Consider the following 9,192-nt stretch of genomic DNA (forward strand, 5'->3'; position numbering starts at 1 on the left):
GTGAACTTGTATAAGGAGCTTTTGAATATGTATGATCAGTTGAGACAAAAACCAGCAACTTCTATCATGGAGAAGATGGGTATTTATAGGAGAAAATATCCATCCGTTGGAGGAGATGATATTTCAAACCTATGAACCAGTGGGTAATAACCGGAGAGCCTGGTGCATTTAATGCTTCATTAAATGCAGTTGTACCATATAGTCGTTGGAGGCAAGAACTTCTGCAAGTTTTGTCTTCTAGCTCTCTGAAAAGAGGTACAATGACATTTAATGCACCTTGATTAGTGTGCTCTTCATTCTTAGGATAACATATTCCTAGGATGATCCATCAGCTGAGACACAACATTCTTCTTGAGTTGAGAGAAGATGGATTGTCTTGGCAGTCTGGTCGTTAGAATAATGTCTCTGGACGATAGATTACTTTCGGTTTCTGTTCACGGCTGTAAAGGATCATCTATCCATTCGTGGTCTGTCCAAGATGTAGCTTTGCTTCAATCATCCGCTCTTCTTTTTCGTTCAAAGAAACCTAACTAAAAGATCATAACTCGGTTTCGTGTGTTTAACTACCTTAACACGAATTACACAGTGAGTTATGGTACCTTTCGTCTAGAACGAAGGTAGCAACAGATATGACAAAAAGTTAGGGGTCTACAATCTAAGTTACATTGGTATCATCAAAATCCTAATACATATGTTCCTAACATATATCAAGCCACAAACCAAAAAGAAAAATTCATCTAGAACTTTTAGTAGGTTTCCCTGTCTTCCTGCTGACATGGCGCCAGTTTCCCCCCAAATCGTATATGAAACCACGCTCAACCAAAGACGTAGCATTCAAACGAGGATGACCCAGGCGTGGAAAGTCCATGTTAAGTTGATTTAGTGGGTATGTTTCTAGGCTGAAGCGACGGAAGGCTGAAGGTGACGGCAGGTTGAAAGTGACGAAGCGCGCTAGCTGGGTTAACATGTATGTTTCTATACTTTTCTGTTTATATATATTTCTATATCTTTGTGTGAATAATATATATATATGTATATGTGTGTGTGTGTGTGTGTGTGTGTGTGTGCGTGTGTGTGTGTGTGTACTATTGCTGCACATAATATATATATAATGTGTAAATTTTTCTCTTTTCTGTGAATTATATATATTGTACTGTTGCTGCGCATAATATATATGATGCGTACATTTTTTTTTCTTTTCTTTGCATTATATATATATATATATATATATATATATATATATATATATATATATATATATATTATTCACAGAAAAGAGAAAAATTTATGCACATCACATATATTATGCGCAAAGCTGTGAATAATATAATGTTGATGTACAGTTGCTGTGAATACAAATGTGTATGCTTTTGATACAATAGGTCCTACTAAGCTTCTTTGATTTGAAAAGATAGGGACAAAGTGTTAGAAAAGTGGAAAAGAATACGTGTTTACAGTTCAGCATTCATATATGAAATTAGCTATTAGACCATTAGTTTATTAATTAATTAATACAAAACTGGAATATAATGTTTTCTTCTAATTAAATTTTACTAGTCATTGAATGGGGAAATCTTTTGGCCAAGGACTGAAGGTGATGAAATACTTGCTCATGTTCCAAAAGATGACTGGTAGGCCAAAGAAAAAAAAAAAAAAAGCTGAAGAAAATGAAAAAAAAAACAAGTAAAAATGATTGAAGAGTTAGAAAGTTGTCTAAAAAGGAAGAATTATGACATGTCAATTATGCAAGGAAATGGACATAACAAACGATTTTGTCCTACATTGTCAACCCAACAAGCAGAATCTGCTTGTTCTTCTACTGTTAGAGGAAGAGTGATGGTTCTTCTGCTGTTGGAGGAAGAGGAAGACATCGACTGCTGTGAGAGGAGAGAGTGAGAGGAGGAGGGAGAGGAAGTGAAAGAGGGACAGACTTGTTTCAGGAAAGCTTTGTTAGAATGTCAGGTAAATTTAATTGAACATAATGCGGATTTAAATAACTCATGTAGATGGCTCTTAGCAGTTTATGATTATTGACAATGCTTTCTTCTTTTCTGTAGCTTGCGCAGAGTCAAGCTCAATGGGACCATGAAGCCAAATGAAGATTGATGAAGTCACTTTTTTTTTCTCTTTATTTTTATTTTTGTTTTTGTTTTTTGTTAACTAGCTGCTGTGTTTATAGCTACTATATATGTATGATTTTGTTTTTAACTAGCTAGTAGATTATGAATTGGGAGTTTATTTTGTTTTGTTCTTCGCAATATATATATTTTACAGTTTATATTAGTAACTTCATTTCATTTTTTTTTTTCATTTCACTTGGTTTAGTTGTTGACATCTAAATGGTTTTATGTGGATGAATAAGCAATATATATTCAAAGGGCCCTCGCAAATTATGTTGTGCATCGTATACACCATGCATGGTGCATACGGATGTAAAAATGACGTCGTTTTGGTTAAAAAAACGCGCGTCCCACTTAAAAAAAGAAATCAGGTTCGATTCCCGCCAATAGCATTTTTAATATATCAATAAATTCATAACTATATCCATAATTCATAACTATATATCCACAGTGAATGAATGAAGTAAAAATCCACAATGAATGAACTAAAATATCCACAATGAATGAACTAAATATCCACAATGATTGAACTAAATATCCATAATGAATGAACTAAAAATCCATAAATTCATAACTATATATCCAGAAATTCATAACTATATATCCATAAATTCATTACTATATATTCACAGTGAATGAATGAAGTAAATATCTACAATGAATGAACTAAATATCCACAATCATTGAAACTAAATATCCGCAATGAATGAACTAATATCCAGAAATTCATAACTATATATCCAGAAATTCATAACTATACATCCACAATAATGCTATTGAGAATCGAACCTGAATTTTTTAAGTGGGACGCGCGTTTTTAGTTAAAACGACGTCGTTTTGCATCGTATGCACCATGCATGGTGCATTCGGTTGCACAACATAACTATTGTTCAAAGTGATGATGGATATATTTTATGTGGGAAAATACTAAACAAAAAAAATTAGCATTTCTATAAATTAGGAAAACTAGAAAAATACTAAACAAAAAATTAGCCAAAAATAAATTCTCGAAAAAACAAAAGAAAATTGAAACATTGGAATTGAAAATTTGAAAAAGTATAAATTATGAAAATAAAGAGAAGAAATTATAGTTTTTTTAATATAATAATTTTTTTTTAAATATGTAAATGCTTACATGGACAACATAAGGTAAAGAGAAATGCCACATCAGGCCATGTCAGCAGGAAGATATGATAACCTGCTAAAAGTTCTAGGTGATTTTTTTTTCTTGATTTGTGGCTTGATATATACGATATGAAAGTTCATGGTGCGGGATGAATAATCAAATATGGTTTATGGTGTTTAGATGACACTTTAGCCAAGTGTAAATTATTTTATCCTACACCAAATTGGTTATTGTTATTAACAAGCTCGATCTAACACATATCTCTCCTTACTTTATCGGTAATCAAAACAGGCTCTTCAATTACTTCTCTAGATAATTAACAACCCTAAATAAGCCCTTAGGATTTAATTAACTATCAGCATTAAGAATTAGAAAGACTACCAATTCTAGCCAACAGACTCGCAAGCTCAGTCCATTTAAACCAGACTATACATCTCCATAACATAAGATTGAAAATCTCTTTTAATCAACTATGTTATTTTACGACTAAGGTTTAGAACACTTAAACAATTACAGATTTAAGAATTCGAAATGGCAATTTACTGAATTGAAAATTGAACAACAGATCCTTTTTGTACAATTAATCAAAGCAGTAATATCAAGATAATAGAAGGCATATAAATAGTGTAGCATAAAAGAAAATCAAATTAGATCTCACAATTCTAAAATAACTAAAACTTCAATTATTATTGAGTTGGAAAATAAACTTAACAACATCATAATAAAATGTACTGACTGTCCTCTATTGAATAATTTAGGCCTATTTATACTAATTTCAGCACCCTAATCAGCTAAAAATAATCCTAATTTCCCTAACATCCTCAAATTGAATCAATTTCTTCAACCACATAAAACCTAGAAAATAAATAAATATTATTTTCTAAATCCTACGCACCAAAGAAAATAAGCTCCAGTTGATTTCGTCCGTTTGTGGTAGCAGACTAGCAGTTCGAAGCAACGCAGAAGTCGTTCGCCCATGGAGTCATTCATCGCAGCAAACCGCGAACGGAGTTCCCATTGCCGATGCGTCGCTGCGTTCACAGAAGACGCTCGGAGAAGTTTCGCTGGTGTCTACGTACGTAAAAAGCTTATAAGGAAAAAAGATAAAGAAAGGACAAATATATTAAACGGGGCAATTTATGTTGTCCATCTGTGTGCACCATATTGCATACGGATGCAAAAACGGCATTGTTTTACTTAAATAAAAAAAAATCATTTTTCGATTGCCTTTAGTTACGTAAACATATGTTCATAATTTTATAATTTCATATTCTATATTTATAGTTATGAAATTATGGATGTGTAGTTATGCAATTCTGGATTTGTAGTTATGAAGTTATGGATGTCTAATTATGCATGCAATTCTGAATGTATAGTTATGAAGTTATAATTTCAAAATGTATAGTTATGAAGTTATGGATGTGTAGTTATGCAATTTTGAATGTATAGTTATGAACTTATGGATGTGTAGTTATGCATGCAATTTTGAATGTATAGTTATGAAGTTATGGATGTGTAGTTATGCAATTCAGAATTTATAGTTATGAAGTTATGGATGTGTAGTTATGCAATTCTGGATTTATAGTTATGAAGTTATGGATGCGTAGTTATGCAATTCTTTATTGATTTTTTTTTTTAAAGTCGGACGTCAAAACGACGTCGTTTTGTACAACCGTGTGCACCATGCATGGTGCACACGGTTGCATCATGCATGTGTAGTTTGGGCTGCTGAAATAAAATTAAAAAAAAAAACAAATAAAACATGTAAGTTGGGCCAAATGCAAAAAAAAAAAAAAAAAAAAAAAAAAAAAAAAAAAAATGAATTAACCTACTTTAATTCCACCTTGCCCAACTCTTATTAATTAACAAATGTATTCCCCATGGCCCAAAAATGACATTTAAGCTTAAATTATTCAAATAACTATTATATTAATACAAAATATAAAATAAATTTTAAAATAAATATAATATTAAATAAATAAAACTAATTTATTATAATAATCTATCTAAATTAAATATATAAATTGTACTTATCAATATATACTTGTGGGTAGCCTGGTTTTTAGCAATTATATCATGGACCACGGTCCACAAAGCTTTGTAGACCATGATCCAAAAACGGCGCGTTTCTTTAAGTAAAGAAATGGCAGCCGTTACAGCTTAACGGAGCGCGTATTTTTGGTGTGTTAATTTACAAATGAAACTACAGTGTATCTAAATTGAAACTGTCTCACATATTGTTTTTATATTATCAAGTGAAACTGCAATTGAATTGAAACGGAAACTATAGTAGTGTTGAAAAGAAACTACAGTGTATACAAAATGAAACTGAATAATAATTTCACATATTTGAGTGTATATTATCCAACGAACCTGTAGTTATATCAAAACAATACTGTAGTTGTGTTGTAATAAAACTATAGTGTATATAAAATGAAACTATAGGTATTATCTACCGCCGCCACGTCCAAGCTTCGACGCCGTCGCCGTGTCCAACCCTTTGCCGCCATCGCCGCCTCCATCCTCTATCGTCGTCGGTTCAACTGCCGCCGCCGTGAAGAACTGAGGTTTAGCTTTTAAGGTTAGCTTTTCTATTGTAATGTAATAAGCTGTCAAATTCATCCAAAAGTGATCTGATTGTATCAATGTGTGTGTTTATGCTAAACAATTTTGGATTTAAGCTAGGGTTTGAATTTGTGGCAAAATTTCAGTGAAATTTCGCTATTTAATGTTCATATCTTGAGTTCTAAGCACCCTGCAATAATAAAAATTTAGTCATTTTGTATAAGGAACTCAAAAAATAATATCAGTTAGTTATTTCCTTATATAATAAACAACATTAAAGGTTTCTCTCCATTAACTTTATGTACCTATTGGATGTCATCACTAGTAGTTGTAGTTGTAACTAATGGTGGATCTCCATTCTCTATTCGGATCGACCTACTTTCAAATATATGCATGCGCTTCTTAAGGTCACGGTTTTCTTCATCCCTTCTCATGGAGTTTAGCCTCTAGCTCTTTGATGTAAATAGATTTTGTGTCATTTAAGTTTTTCGCTTCACTCCACCCCCATAACCATATACATGACCATGACGTTGTTGTCCAAAATGTTTTTCAACAATTTCAAGGTTTGAAAGTGATGGTTAGACCTAATAATCTTCACAATTTCATTCTATAAAAAGTTTACAAGTAAACAAGATTAATGCAGAAGTATATCAAGATAAAAAGATTAATGCAGAAAGGCTAAATAATGACACTTAGCTTACATATTTTTCTTCTTCTTTTGTCCCATTTAATTTTTCAATTTTGCTTCTAGTCTTTAAGAAAATTACTCCCAAGTCAGGCGGTTGTGAATCTTTACCTCCCAATAAGTTGAGAAAAACAAATGTCATTCTAGGTAAAAAAGAAAAAAAAATTCATATATAACTAGCAGAACTGTTTTTTTTTTGGTACATTTTCAATATGATTTCTCTATGTGGGTTACTCCCTGTGCGATAGGCATTCCATATCTGATGTTGACCTATTCTTAGTGTTTTGCTAACTGATTTTCTGCATAACTTTCAAATGTAAGTGATTATTTAAATAAAAAATATTTTTTTATAATATATAAAAACCGTCATTACCATATCAGATCAACATACTTGAAACTTTTCTGTCATAAATTTGTTAGTGACAAACCACTTCCAATCTTCAACATTACTCCAGGTGGAACACTTTTTAAACCCTCGGTCTTACTTGATGCAAGGTCTCAGAAATTTTATATTCAAAAGTGACCTCCAATTTGTCCACAAAGTATAGATATGCTCTAGGGTATCATCCACGATATAACTCATATTTGGATTATCAAAATATTTGAAATCTTTTAAATTTCAGTGTAATGTGAAAATTCAGCATTCTTTGACTAACTATATGATTGAAGAGGGAAATTCACTTATCTATTATTGATTGCAAGGTTTTCATTACTAAAGAACCTTCTTTTATCATCGTAGCTGCAAATTAAGCTTTTTATTTGAATCTCTTGCTTCTATCTCGGGTCTCTCAAGTTGCATGTAGACATGCGTATTTAGTCTTTCATTTCAGATGTAGTTTGATTTGCTGGTCTTTTGGTTCTGATCATTGCGGCCCTAAGTCACATCTCTATTGTGTCTAAGGTCGATAGCTCAGCTAGTTATGTTGATGTAGGTGGTGAAAATCCGACTACAACAGCAGAGAGGTTTAAGCCCTGAGCTCCTGAAGTACAAGGGGCCTATACAGTATACACTGTGCCCGAATGATTGTTCGTGAAACGGGATTCGTGGTCTGTGGGCAGGGGCTGCCCCAACAGTTATGCGAAATGGGACGAACCAGGCGGCAATGTTCACAGCCAAGAATGCATTTGATAATGGGAATGTCCTTCAGCCATGGCAGTCTATGATTTCGGGTTTCCTTGCAGGGACAGCTGGTCCTATATGCACTGGACCTTTCGACGTTGTGAAAACGGGCTGATGGCTCAAAGCCGATCAGGGGGTGATTTGAAGTACAGAGGACTGTTTCATGCCATCTCAACTATATACACCGTACCGAAGAAGGTATACGTGCTTTGTGGAAGGGTTACTTCCCCGGCTTATGAGGATCCTGCCTGGACAGGCCATTGTGTGGGCTGTTTCTGACCAAGTGATTGGTTTGTATGAGAGAAGACATATACAAAACGCTGCGCTATAGCGTATAGGTAGCTCGACAATTACTCCACATTTCTCCTCTTTTTCTTGTGGATTGTAGTTCCATTCTTTGGCAAAAGCGTGCTAGCTGTTTTGGCCACTTTAGATTCCCTTAAATTAGTGGTAATGTCGAGTGAGGGACAGTTCTCTTGTCCCTGGCAAAATGGTATTTGAACACAATAAGATTAGAATAAAATATTCTAACAATATGAACTCCTTATCTTACAAGCACATGTTGATATTTGATAGTGATAATTTTTCCCTACATGTTTTATGTGTTGTGAAATGTGTGTCGTAGGTTATCATGTGTAACTATTGAACAAAATATTAATATTTATTATATTTCTATAAAATACTTTGTAAACAAATATATATAACATACAGGGCCGGCCCAGAGGGGCGGGCAACATGGGAACCCGCCCAGGGCCCAATGTTGAAAGGGCTCCCCTAACTTGGATTTTTATTTTTTTGATAATGTTAAGAGAAAAAAAAAATTTTATTGGCATGAGCATATATTTGAACCCACAACTTCAAAATTACTATTTAACATTAAATTCACTTAACCATTACAATCATTTAATATAATAATTCAATTAATAGATACTTCATATATATAAGAGAATACTAATTTTTTCAATGCGCGATGCGTAAAACTAATGCCCAACATTAGTATTCAATGTTAAAATCATAGTTATAATTTTTTTAAAAATAAAATTTTATAAATTTTTAAAAAATTCACAAAGTTTATAGTTGTAGAATTCATATTATATATTTAAAAGTATATTAATAATTATGGTATGATTAATAATTTATTTTTACATATTCTTACATAATATCTACATATATTATTATAATTAAAGAAGGTAAGAAAATATATGGTGCATGCAAGTGCATTGTAAGAGTAATGGAAATAGATAATTGAAGTTATAACGGTAGGGGCATTGTTGTCCAAAAAATAATATAGTACAACATTTATAGCTTAATGTATCAAAAAAAGATAACAGAAAAACAGACATAAATGAAGGGTACCAACCTTCATTGACACTTAATATGTTTTTATTATTTTATTATTAGATTAAATTAATTTATAATTAAACTTCATGTAGGGGCCCAAAGTTTGAATGATCACTACTCCAGGATTAGTCCAACTATTTTTTTTTTTTTTAATAAAGTCTTAAAAAAAATTATATGTAAATAAAAATTCAAAGTTATCCTTGAATTGTTTTCAATTAACACAATCTTTTGAACT

The 9,192-nt window shown here is 32.3% G+C and overlaps 1 pseudogene; it reads left to right on the plus strand.

Moving 5' to 3' along the window:
• The first annotated feature begins 1,689 nt into the window (after positions 1-1,689).
• On the plus strand, positions 1,690-8,110 carry LOC109176321 (annotated as a pseudogene).
• The last annotated feature ends 1,082 nt before the right edge of the window (positions 8,111-9,192 follow it).

The sequence above is a fragment of the Ipomoea nil genome, unplaced genomic scaffold (assembly GCF_001879475.1).
Source record: "Ipomoea nil cultivar Tokyo-kokei standard unplaced genomic scaffold, Asagao_1.1 scaffold0699, whole genome shotgun sequence".
Classification (NCBI taxonomy): domain Eukaryota; kingdom Viridiplantae; phylum Streptophyta; class Magnoliopsida; order Solanales; family Convolvulaceae; genus Ipomoea; species Ipomoea nil.